Here is a 13,416-nt window from a genome sequence, read left to right as displayed (position 1 = left end):
GCACTATTCTGTCTTGACCCCACCCATCTCCTCCAGGCCACAAGCAGAACCTCACATTACTTTCCTAATCCTAACATGAGTCTCAGACTCTTTTAACCACTTTTAAATGGTTGTAGAGTTAAATAATAAATGTATAAGCCGGGCGTGGTGGCGCACGCCTTTAATCCCAGCACTCGGGAGGCAGAGGCAGGCAGATTTCTGAGTTCGAGGCCAGCCTGGTCTACAGAGTGAGTTCCAGGACAGCCAGGGCTATACAGAGAAACCCTGTCTCGAAAAAACAAACAAACAAACAAACAAACAAACAAAAACAAAAAACAAAAAAACCCAAACAAACAAAAAAATAAATAAATGAACAAAACGGGAAAAATGCCTTCACTCCTCTTTTTGAGAACAAACAAGCTTAGACAGGGCCCATAGGCCTTCGAGAGCCCTCTGTCTTTTTGTGCGTGGGAAGACATCACCAAGCCAGGAGAAAGGAAGTCACGAGTTCTGGCTCCAGGCTCAATTCCAGCATGGTGGTGTGTTTTGTGCCTTCAATTAGGAGTAGGGTTACCTCAAACTTCACCATCTACAAATATTTAATTGCCCAGACTCACAGGCCTGAGATAGTAGGTTTTGAGAGGGATCAAATTCCAGCAAAAGGGAAATGTGTTGTTTGGGATTCTTAACAAGGTCCCACCAATGACCAGTTTATCTCCTGGCTTCTACAAACACCATGAAGACTCTCTTTTGTTGTTGTTGTTGTATTTTGTTTTGTTTTTTTTACTTCTTCTAACAACTCGCTGTTAAATTAGCCGTGTCTAGGTAGTTTCATATTACAATCTTCTGAAATCCTCAGTCCTGGAAGGACTAAACCAGGGAAGCAACTGTGTAAACTCAGAGGACTATTCAAGGGCCAAAGCCGGTTCTGTGTGCAGAAAAGCTGCCTCGATGCGCTTCTGTGTCAGCTGCTCAGCCGCTCTGGGCTGGGACCGAATACATGGGAGGCAACAGTGCCCCTTCCTCAGACTACAAATGAAAAGCAAGCCCAGGACGTAGCTGTTTAGGAATGCCCGCGTTGCGATGCGTATTTACCACGGCCCTGCTTAAGCCTCGCTGCGACGCGTTCACAATATAAACAGGAAGGATTAGAGTGACCCGCGTCCCCAAAGACTGCGGCAGCCCGGGAAAAGCTCCGGTTACCTTGCATCCTGCGCAGCCTGCCCCTTGATGACAAATGCCCCAGATTCGAGCATTCTTTTGTAGTTCATGGGAAAGCAAGCTAATCCGTGCAAGCCCGCCCGCACATAGCCCTGTTCCATTCAGCGCTCCCGCACAATGCGCTCTCTGCGCGCCCGGCAGCCCGCAGTCGCAGCTCCTCCATCGCGACCTGGCCCGACCCGCGCCACGGGTTTTGCTGCTTCCCCTCCACTTGCGCGACTGCTCCCCACCCTCTTGGCAGCGGCGTGGGAAAGTCTGCAAGTGGGGGGGGGGGGGTTTGTGGACAACAAAACAAACCAAACAAACCAAAAAAAACAAGACATGCCGGGCTGCTGACCTCACTTCAAAAACTTAGGCTGACCTCAGTGTTCACCTACCCCCAGACCCCCTTTAAACTTTTCCATCCATTCCCACTCCTTCCCATTCCTTTGCATTATTAGTTCATTAGCTCGCCCCACCCCCACCCCCGCCCAAACTCAGGGCCTTGTGCTCAACCATCTAGCCACACCCCTACCCCTGCGTTAGTGCTCTCAATAAGCCAGGCCATGAGAGCTTTTCTGGAGCGAGGAAATCATCACGGTATCTCTGTGAAAGAGGTACATTTCACAGAAGAGGGAACTGAGGCACACATGAGTCCAGTGGGTACTGAAAATGGAAGCAGGCTCCTAAGGGCATGCCTTTCACCCTTAAGCTACAGGTTGCTTTGACTGTCACACACAGATCAATCCCAACACACACAGATCAATTCCAACCCTCAGCCACTGTCAATCTGCAGGAACACATCCGGGTTTCCGTCTCAACAGCCTCCTTCAGAGAGAAGGAGGTCACATGCCAATCCAAAACCGCATAGGCCCACGGGTTGAGTCACTGCTCACTGAAGCATTTGTCACCAGAAAAAGAACAGCTTGTCTAGGCTGGACATCCTGCTCAGTGAGTGCCACTGCTTCCACCTGCTCCAGGTTTCCCCAAGGGAGCTCCCTCCATAAAGAAGTTGCAACTGTTAGCTGTAGCCCAGCAAAATGGAGCAATCTATGATCCCAGCTACAAGAGAGGCGGAGGTGAACAGCCAACTAGGCAGGCCTTAGGCAACACAGCAAGACCCTCACTGGCACTCAAGCTGAGCTTTCAAAAACAAATCAAGCTCAGCATGGTGGCACAAGTCTAAATCTCTGCACCAGGGAAGCTGAGGCAGGAGAATTGGGAGTTCTAGGTCAGCTGGAGAGAGAGACCCTGTCTCAATAAAACAACAAAGTCATGAGCTGTCTGCCATAGCCCTGTTTTCATTTCTGTGGATGAAAGGAGGTTGCTCTCAAGAAGTCTGTTGATTGGCCTCAGGGTCCTGGAAAATGCCTGAGGTAGCCCATGTACCTGAGCATAAACGAAGAGTACAGGTCAGGATGAAGCTGCATTCAAAAATCCAGAAAGCCCGTGTAGACGTTGAAGGGGATGCTAGAAAACTATGCTGAGTATACTGAGGGCCAGCACAAGTTCATACATGATTACAGAAATGAAATTCAGAGGCACACTCAAGGCCCAGCAACACACACACACAATTTAAACAACAAAAAGATTTCAAATCTTACCTTTGAGGGAAGAAAGGAAAGCTAATAATATCCAGGCTACCCTTAAAGCTTTGATTTTATTATTGAGCCTGGGCATGATGTGCGTGTGGGGTGTCATGGTGTCATGTGGAGGTCAAGGGACAGCTTTGTGGATTTGGTTCTTTCTTTCTACTCTTATGTGGATGCCAGGGATCACACTCAGGTTGCCAGACTTACCCATCAAGTGCCTTTCCCCACTTCATGTGTAGGCATGATCACATACAGGGTTTCATATTCACCTGTGTGTGTGTGTGTGGGGGGGGGGGGGTGTCCATGTAATTGGCAACAGTAGAAGGGTTTCTGAACCCAGAATGACCAAAAATGAATTAAAAACCAAACCATAACAAAGTCAAAGCATTTCCTGAAGCAGTTGCTCACTGAGTATCATATGACATCCCTGCAGCCTTGGTTATAAATACGGAACAAGGGCACTTTGCACCACGCATGCCCTCATTCCATACAGTGTCAGTAAACACTACCCAGAACACCTCAGCTTAGACTTGACATTAGGTTATGAATTTAGGTTATGAATTTCAGTGTATTTGCTGTAAACACAAAGGTTTCTGCTCTTGTAGTAACTTAATGGTGTAATTATGGGGATAAAGTTTTAATATTTTCCTCAGCATGTATCACATTAGTATTGTCTCATTTTTGTATTGTGTTGTTAGAATGTTCAATTGTAAAAATTGCCATTTAAAGGCTGAGAAGATTGCTCATCAATAAAGTGCTTACCTTATAAGCAGGAGAATATAAGCTCAAAGGCATATTTATTAAAAAGCTGGACATGGGGGTATTTGCTTGTAATCCCAGTACATGGGAGGTAGAGACAGGATATCTGGTCTCACTGGCCAGCCAGTCTTGCCTATTTGGTGAGTTTCAGGCCACAGAGAGACCTAGTAGGGAAACAAAATGAGGGGGTGTGCTTAATGACACCCACATTTGTACTTTGACCTCCACAGGCACATGCATGTGCATCGGCGCACGCACGCGCGCACACACACACACGCGCATACACACACATTCCTGTTTGAGTTACTGCCTTGAATTCACAACAAATCACTAAATGAATTTTGGCTTGTGATTAGGACAGAATGTCTAGCAGTTCCTGAAATGGCTCTAAGCATACTTCTGCATTTTTTGTACAATGTATTCATGAGGAGTGGTATTCTTAGTATTGACAATTATAAAATCAAAATATTGATCAGCTCTAAAAATGTTGCAGAGAGGCTGGGGAGATGGTTGATAGTTAAAAGTCCTCACCATAGAAGTGCAAGGACCAGAGTCAGGTCTACAGCTATCCCAGGCGGCTGAGGCAGCCTCTGGAATTCCAGCTCTGCAAGGTGGAGCCCTCCAGAGCAAATGGGCTGCCAGAGGAGCTATGTCTCTGAGCTTCTGGTTTGATTGACAGACCCAGCCCTAACAAGTAAGATGGACGAGCTATTCTTACCATCAACCTAGAGCTTCCACATATGCACACATGTGTACACACACACAATTGCAAGCACATATAAATGTGTAATTGCACAAGTGTGTGCCCCTACAAATGCAAAAGCCTTCATACACATGAAAAAATAGAAAAAAATAGAATTAAAAATTTTGACAGTTTTCTGTCCCGCAGTATTCAGCCAAGATTTCAAACTTTATGTAAAAATAAATAAGTACTAGTATGCAAACTTTCATCTTTAATAAACAATAAAGTTATATTTATACCAGAGAATTGTTTGAAAGTAAATTTCTTTAGGAGCTATTGGCAGTAAATTTTTGATTTGCATACCCATTTTATACACCCACTTTCCCAAGGCTTTCTAAAAAAAATTCTCAAAATCTTCTAAAAAGGAGTTGTGAACAGAAAAAGTTTAAGATCTGTAGGCTTTCTCATATATTGTTATAAGGGTACAAACCAAACCAAAGTTGTGAGATACGCTGTGAATGTGTCTCAAATGTTTTAAATGTATATATTTTTATCACATTGGTTCAACCGACAGTTTTCTCCTAAGGCAATACTTCAAATATGTTAAATGACTTGAATTTAGCAGTTAATAAGATGTTTTTCACAATAGCACAAGAGTAGATCTAGATGTTCATCAACAACGGATGGCTTAGTTAACTTACGGTAATCCAAAAAAGAGAAATTATTTTCGTAACAGGACACAAAGCACATTATAAGGATATCATTTTGCTATATTTTGGGGGAGGGATAAAAAGTGTACAGAAATAAGTCTGGAGGGATAAATAAGCTTGAGCCGAAGGACCAATGCCTGTTTTGGGTTTTTCCTTTTGTGTGTGTTTTTTCTTTTAATATTTCTAAATTGATTTTCAGTGAATACATGTTTTATGGGTATTAGAGAAAAGTAAACGTGCTTTTCAGTTAGGGTTTTGCTATCTTCTGGGCCAACCCCAAACTCCTGGTCCTAAGCAATTCCCCTGCCTCAGCCTCCCAAAGTAGCTGCCCTACCACTGTGTCCCACTAAAGCATTTAAGCATTTTTGACTAGATGTTTCTGTTCCCTGTATGATGGTAAATAAGAACAGTTTCCGATTTGAAAGGGATTCTCCCTCCGAGTGAGTGTAAATGCCTGCCCTGCCCAGCATCAGAACGTTCACAACAAACTATGAGTCTTGTCCCTCTGTATTAATGTCCACAGAATACAAGGCCTTAGATCTGTGCGGGGGCTTCACTGGAAGGTATTGTTGCTAATGCTTGGCAGATGCTTACCCCAGAGCAGTGATGTTTGAAGTGCACAGGTCAATTGGCTTGCAGCTCTTGCAGATGAGTTCAGGCTACTGTAACTGCACACCAGTTAGACCAGTAACTCTACACACAGACATGGTTAAATCAGTGCTTCTCAGAGGCACCTCTGCTGAGCTGTGTCTCCTGCTCTACCCTACAGTGATGATCTCCCCTCCAAAATGGACCCCCAGAAAAGAAGAGTTCCTCTATATTTATTCCTGAAACACCTCTGTCATATCACAAGGTAGTGAACTAATTATCATTCTTACTGTGTTGTTCAAGAAAGATTCCTTCCCCCCCCCCGCCCCCCCCCCCTGTGTTTGTGTTTTACTGTGCAAATTGTGCAAATAATGTCACATTCCAAGGTCCTGGGGATTAGTATTTTAGCATATCTTTCGGAGAGACACAATTAAACCCGTAATTCTGTCTACACAATTAGTTTCCTACTGTCAACTGTCTGGTTTTGTATACGTGACATTTGTGTCTTGAGGTAAAAGGTAAAAGAACCTGTGCATGTTAAGCAAGTACTATATACTACTGAGCTACATCTCCAGCCCTGGGATTTTCAAGACAGGGTCTCACCGTGTGCGATGTCTAGACTGGTTCTGAGTTCACAAACTTCCTCTCCCTTTCTCTCCACTGAGTGGTGGGACTGCACACGTGCAAACATGTACACATGCTCTGCTACCCACAAATGGCCACAAACAACAACAAACCCAAACTCTTTGAAGCCAGTATTACTTTAAAAGAAAGCAGAGAGAGTTAGCTTAGATTTAAGTTGCTTTTTCTAGAGTTATGTCCCCACGGTTGAAATTTTCTGGATGCCACTGAAGCATGCATTTTAAAAGAAGCAATAAAATAAATGACTATGTTGTAAAAAGACCACAGACATGTAGCATATTTGTTTCCAGGACTATTTTAACAAAATACTGAGTGGCTTAAAGTGATATAAATATATTTATTGTCTCCCAACTCTAGAGGCTAGAGTAAGGTGTCAAAACCTTGCTCCCTGAAGGCTGTTGGGGAGAATGCCATTTTAACCCTGCAGCTTCTGGTGTCCACCAGCAATCCAGAGCTTCGTCTGATTCAGTCTACTACGACACATCATGGTCTTTGCCTTGTGTGTCTCTGACCTTTGAGGACAAGTCACAATGGCTTAAGGCTCTTCCCTACCACAATATCATTTCCTTGTAACTAACTACATCAGCAATGACATAATTTGCAAATAATGTCACATCCCAAGGTCTTAGGGATTATCACTTTAGCATATCTTTTAGAGACATAATTAAACCTATAACTCTGTCTACAGAATTAGCTTCCTACAGTCAACTCTCTGATTCTTTATAAATGACATTTGTGACTTGAGGTAAAGTTATAGTGACTGTATAATATGTAGAGCCAAAGACTGCCAAGTCAGGAATATTTTAGATGAGACAAAAATATTACAGATGACTCAAAAAAATCCATTTGATGGCTTGCTTCATGTCGGCCTCAGTTACTATAACCAAAAGTTTTACTTTGGCTCATTGTTCCAAGGTTCCAATCTATGATGTGTTGGTCCTGTTGCTGCTTTGGAAAAGGGGTGGGCCAGCCCACTGTGCCAGAGAACACACATCAAGATAAGCCATTCACCTTGTGGTGGCCCAGAAACACAGGGAAGAAGAAGTGTGCTGCAACAGCCGCCTTTGACAGTTATTGCAGAATAATTAGGCAGCCTCTAAGTAGACTACCCTGTCTTCTCAATGTCAGCACACTGGGAATAGGAAACACACTTTTAACCTTGGGGCCTGTGGAGGACATGCCAGATCCAAAGCATAGCAACACTGATAGTTAAGCTTCATTCAAGCTGGAGGTAGTGACACGTGCATGTGATAGTGACACACGCATGTGATCCTGATGATCACCAGCTCCATCCGCTCTGAACCTGTGTCAAGACAGAGCATCGTACTGCAAGGTGTGGGGCTTCACAACTGCAAACGTCACCACAGTCAGAAGAGGCTAGGGACAAGGTCTCTTTCCAGGTCATGCTCCAGTGACCTACTTCCTCCAGCAAGGTCCCGCCTCCTAAAGTTACAGTCATTTCCCAAAATAGTGCCACCAGCTGGGGACCAAACCTTAGCATAAAGATCTATAGGAAATGTTTTTCGTTCAAACCATACTGCTTCCCTGTTGTAACTCATCAGAAAGACCACACAGCAAAAGAATGTATGTACATATCGGCAACAGAAGCCACCGGGGTTTGGAGATTACATTAATTTTGTTGGTATCAAATATCACATAAACTTCATCCCAACCTCAAAATTACAGTGGTCACCAGATCTTTACCTCTGTCATGAACCCCTCTCGCTCTGCCTCTCCGCCCACCTCATTCTCACTATCGACTTTTGTTTTCAAACTCTAGAATCATAGAGTCAATGTCCTTCTAACGTTAAAACACCCCAAAGTGGGCTCCAGCTCTCTCTCCCCTAATGTTCTCCCGCCATTTATGCAGTTGCTTCTGGCAGCACACTGGAGTCTGGTCTTCATTCTTCTTCCTTTTCTCTCTAATTCCTGTTACCAAAGTCTGTAAGGGCCACCTGCTCTGCCCCTCATCTCGACCCAGCGGCCTCACATAACTCCCCTTCATCTCTGACCTCGCCAGGCTTGCCCTCCTCTAGGAGGTGCTGCACTCATTGAGGCTTCCTTCTGCTTCGCTGTCTCACAAGATTTCTACCTCTATATCCTTCCTCCTCAATTCTGCTGCCACCCATAGCTTATCCTCCTGCACCCATGTTTCATGCCCGTTTCATGTCTCCCCACCCGTTGCACACACACTAAAACATGTGCGCAAGGGTGTTGTCCATCTCATTCTTTGTCCATGTAGTAAAAGAAGAAAAAGGCATTGAGGAGGTTGGGAAGACGTCTTAGTGCACAAGTGCTTGCCACACAAGGGTAAGGACCCGAGTTCAGATCCTCAGAACCTACGTAAAGCCAGGTGTCATAGTGTTCTGTAATCCCAGGGATCCTGTGAGCAAGCTGTGAGATAGAAACAAAGAATCCCACGAAGCTAGTCTAGGCAGCAGTCTAGTCTGGTACATACAGCAGCGAGAAAACAAAGAGACTCTGTCTCAAATAAGGTGGAAAGTGATGGCCAGCACCTGAAGTTGTGTTCAGACCTTCATATGTGTGCCATGGCACACATCTGTGATCACACATGCACACACACACACACACACACACACACACACGCATGTACACATTGAAGGTGCTGGGGAGGTGGCCCAGTAAGCAAAGCTCTTGCTGCACATGCATGTGGGTTTGGTGCTGTGCACCGGTAGCTTAATCACCTACATTGTATATAGTTCTCTCTATATTTTTTAAAAAGATTATCTTATGCATATGAGTACACCGTAGGTCTCTTCAGACATACCAAAAGAGGACATTGGATCCCATTACAGACTGTTATGAGCTACTAAGTGGTTGCTGGGATTTGAACTCAGGACCTCTGGAAGAGCTGAAGTCAGTGCTCTTAACCGCTGAGCCATCTCTCCAGCCCCAGATGTAGTTCTCTTCAAGTGTAATAAAAACAATGCAAGTACATTCCTTAGAGTCCTCTCATGGTAGCAACTGTCACCTTGATGCCGATCAGTGAGGACATAAACACAGGAGGAAGTTCAGCTCGAATCATGGTAAAGGACACTGTTCGTGCAGTCAGAAAGGTATTTGACGAAAATGAAAATAGGTTCAGTATCCATTTAGGACATAGCCAAAAACAGTATGGATTTTGGAGGAAAGCAGCCTGCCTTCCTAGGACTCACTGCTTTCCTTTCTAGTGTCGCATTTTGGTAGTGTATTCCATGCCTCTGGGGTGTATACAGAGGCAATAGTATCTGCCTTACAGGTTGCAAAAACCAGGTGGTAGGCACACCCTATGCAGTACCACTTTCGAAGGCCGCTCTATCAATCTGCCCTTGAAAGGAGAAGTTCTTAGAACTGCAAGGCTCCTACAGAACTCCGATTGTGTCTCTCTTGTGGTATTGAGTGCTAGACATGGTGACATTTTTTGTTGTTATTATCTTGTTTTGTGTTTTAATCCACACACCCTTTGCAGGATAGAGTTACACACAAGGAGAATTTACATTAGATTCTTTTTTTTTCTCTTGTCAGTATTACATTTGAAAGGATTTTTTTCCCAGGCAATCTTGCTGACACAGAATCATGTCTGTATTCAGCTGAGACTCCCACTGTTCTTTAGGGGTAATTTTCAAATCTTTCTACACAAGTCGAAGTGTAGTTCCCATTGATAGATAACAGCCTCAAGCTTTTACCTCCACACACTATTTTGACAGATCACCACTCCAAGGAAGCCTTTGTGTTTGAGAAAACTAATTTGTCTAAAGGAAGAGGGTATTTTCAAATCATACTTCAAAAAAGAAATCATGTCAAAGAATAGGAATAAGGGAACAAATGAGCTCTGGCATAAAACAGGATCAGAGAAACTCTCCAATATAAAAAATAAAAAGTAAACACATAAGGGAAAATATGAGTCCAAATATTTCTTAGATGTAGAAAATAAAGGGACAATAGCATTTCATGCCATTATGAGAGTGTTCAATGGCACAGATGTCAGGGAGATAGGAAAATTCTCAAACCACTGTATTGTAGCTTGGATATGAAAGACCTTCTGAAGGTTCATGTACTGAGGACAAGGTCCCTAGCTGGTAGTGCCTTTTGGGGAGGTGATAGAAACTTCTAGAAGTGCACCTAACCAGAAGAAATGGCATCAGGAGTACTTCCTTAGGGCTCGTGCCCTGGCCCCTGTACTTTCTGGCTGCAGTGAACAACTTTATCCTACCATGTCCTTCTGCCGTGATGTACCTGCTTCACCGTAGCCCAGAAGCAGTGGAGTCAGTGACCATGGACCATCTGAGCCCACGAGACAAAGCCAGCCTCCTTCTGCCTTGTCTTCTCAGATATTTGGTCACAGCAACACAAAAACCCACCTTAGAAAAAGTCTCTGAAGTGTGGCATACCTATGAAATCTTAGCAACTCAGAAAGCTGAGGTAGAATGATCACTTGCTCTTGTTGCATAGCAAGACCTCAGACACAGACAGACAGACAGACAGAGAGGGGAGGCAAGGCAGGGCGATAATTTCCTCACTGAAGCTAAACTTGACTTCATTGTTTTAATGAGCATGTGTTCTAACTTCAAATAACTTGCAATAAGAGGCTCAGCTATCGTCTCATTGCCAACTCCATCAAAATGTGCTTCATCGAGAGCCACACTGCCTACTGAACTGCTGAAAACTAAAAACTATAAGCTCATGAGCCTAGTGTGGTACATGAACCTGAGGTCCCTACTGGTTGGGAAATGAAGCCATGAACATGTCCTGAGCCCAGTAGTTTAAGATCAGCCTGGACAATGTAAGGAGTCCCTGCTCAGAAGAAAAAAGTAAACCACACAATAACTATTGGTGATTGTTTGAATATGCTTAGCCCATGGGAAGCGGCACTATTAGGAGGTGTGCATGACGGTGGGGGGTAAGCTTTGAAGCTCCACCCGGGATGGAAAAGGGTCCCCTTCTGGCTGCCTTCAGATCCAGCACCAAGTTGGTTTGCATAATGCTGTGCTTCCCACCATGATGTGGTGAGGACTGAACCACGGAACTGTAAGCCAGCCCAAATTAAATGTTCGCCTTTATGAGAGTTACCTTAGTCAAGGTGTCTCTTCACAGCAACAAAACCCAAACGAAGGCACTATTTCTATCTGGTTTTCTTCTGCAGATTCCTTCATGATAGAATTTACTTATAGAACTCCAAATGGCCATCCCTTTAGAAAGGAGCTTCTCATTGACCAAAGCCCCTAAATCCACTTTTCCTACTTAAACTTCATCCCAAGCACCCTGTCCCCGTGGCTGCTTAAACCATCATGTTCTGCAGTTGTTGGCCTATTGTAGGTTTTTACTAATCAAGCCCTCTGGGTTTGGTGGCTGGCTGAAAAAGAGATTCATTTGAGAGAAGACTAGTAGGTACCCAATAAAAATATTATTCAACATGTTTCCAAGTGAGCAGATATTCTAGGGCTTTGTTTTTGATGCATTTATTTGCTTTGTTTTTGCCTAGAATCAAGACATGTTATAAGGTTTACAAAATGCTTTCACAGAGTTAATAGTCATGTGCAACTTACAATTACCACACAGACTGTGGGATGAAAGAATCTGGAGAGAAGGGATCAAACTGCCAAATCATACAGTAGCAATCTGCATGACTGTATGGGATCTTCCTCCTCCCTCCTCCTTCTCTCCAATCCCTCTCCATCCCCCTTCTCAGTCCTCTCCTTCGAGGCAGGGTCTCTCTATGAATCCCTGGCTGTCCTGGCACTTCCTATATAGACCAGGCTGGCCACTAACTCACAGAGATCCATCTGTCTCTGCCCCGAAAGTGCTGAGATAAAAGACTCACATCAACATGACTGGCTTGGGATCTTCCTTTTGAATTTTCAAGATGCTGGTTTCAGGCAAAAATCTAGAGTATTAGTTCTACCTCTTTGGCAGTTACAGTCCCTGTAAAGAAACATTCCTACAGGCTAACACACACTAACAATACTGTCACCTCTTATGACCCAGCAATGATTTAAGAAACACCGAATGTGCATTTTCTACCTGCTTTCATACCCCATCAGAGATGAGAGACAGAAGGCTGTCAGAGAGTGAGTCAATTGCCTAGGGTCACTAAGTGTGGATCTTGACTCTATGGAGAGGCTGGTACAATTCTTAGTGTGTGTGTGTGTGTGTGTGTGTGTGTGTGTATGTGTGTGTGTGTGTGTGTGTGTGTATGTGTGTGTGTTTTGTGGGGGGGGAAATAGAATGCTAAGTTTATAACCTTGGAGCATGTCTATCTAGTCATAGACTACTTAGAATTCCACCACCACCACTTTCTTTGGGTACCAGGGATTGAACTCATGTCTTTATGTACATTAGGCCAGCACTTTACTACTGTATTCTCAGTGTTATTTACCCTCTTAACTTTCTGGCAGTACACAGTAAAAACGGAGAGAGCAACGGGCTTCTTAGAGACCAAGTCAGTTTTATGTGCTAACAAGCAAGTTGGAACTTAGTATTGACCTAAATTAAAAACCCAGTTAGGAGAGTGCTCAGCTAGCACACAGGAAACCCTGAGCATGACCCCTAGCATCAAATAAGCTAGGCATGGTGGCACAAGCATGTGATCGCAGAGGTTCACAGAGTAGAGACAAAAGGTTCTGAAGTCTAAGGTGATCTTCAGTCACATAATGAGTTAAAGGACAGCCTAGGCATGCAATCTTGTCACAAACTAAATAAATGAGACATATTGCGGGGGAAAAGAATGGCTAGTTATATCCATCAAAGATAAAAAAGTACTAAAAAATAATAAGCTGTTAATAGACTTTCCGGTATGTCAACAGAAATACAGGAAAGGACTGCATAGATAGCTTAGTGGGCAAAGTGCTTGCTATGTAGAGTCAAGGACCTAAATTTAGATTCCTCAACACCTATGTAAAATTCCAGGCAGGGTGGTGCATACCTATAATACCAGAGCTGGGGTGGTGGTGACTAAGACAGGTAGATCTCAGGGGCTTGATGGCCAGCCAGTCTAGCCAAAGTGGTGAGCTCTGGATTCATGGAGAGACCCTATCTCAAAATATAAGAGAGAGATAAAGGGAAACATTCAATGTTTCTCTGTGGTTTCTACAGGAGTATGTCCTGACCTATACATACACTTACTCGGAAGAGTAGGCAGGAGAAAACACAGGAGGCTACACACATAGTGGTAATACAGATAGTTCCAAATGATGCCATTGAGCCATTCTGCAGATCCCACAGTGAAACCACACCAGATACTAGTCACAGTAGCCCTAGCAGAACC

General features: G+C 44.0%; 1 long non-coding RNA gene across 9 annotated transcripts in view; it reads right to left on the bottom strand.

Moving 5' to 3' along the window:
- Positions 1-13,416, bottom strand: part of Gm36904 — a 113,068-nt gene that overhangs the window by 46,587 nt on the left and 53,065 nt on the right. The window contains exon 6 of one of the 9 annotated variants that reach the window (XR_865755.1): positions 3,405-3,694. The exons of the other annotated variants lie outside the window; for them this stretch is intronic. This is a non-coding gene — a long non-coding RNA (predicted gene, 36904). Of the gene's footprint in view, positions 1-3,404; positions 3,695-13,416 lie in introns of those variants that run through there. 9 annotated transcript variants of the gene reach the window in all.

The sequence above is a fragment of the Mus musculus genome, chromosome 1 (genome assembly GCF_000001635.26).
Source record: "Mus musculus strain C57BL/6J chromosome 1, GRCm38.p6 C57BL/6J".
In the NCBI taxonomy this organism is placed as follows: domain Eukaryota; kingdom Metazoa; phylum Chordata; class Mammalia; order Rodentia; family Muridae; genus Mus; species Mus musculus.
Note: the sequence above shows the minus strand (reverse complement) of the source record. Positions and strands in the feature narration are given on the sequence as shown.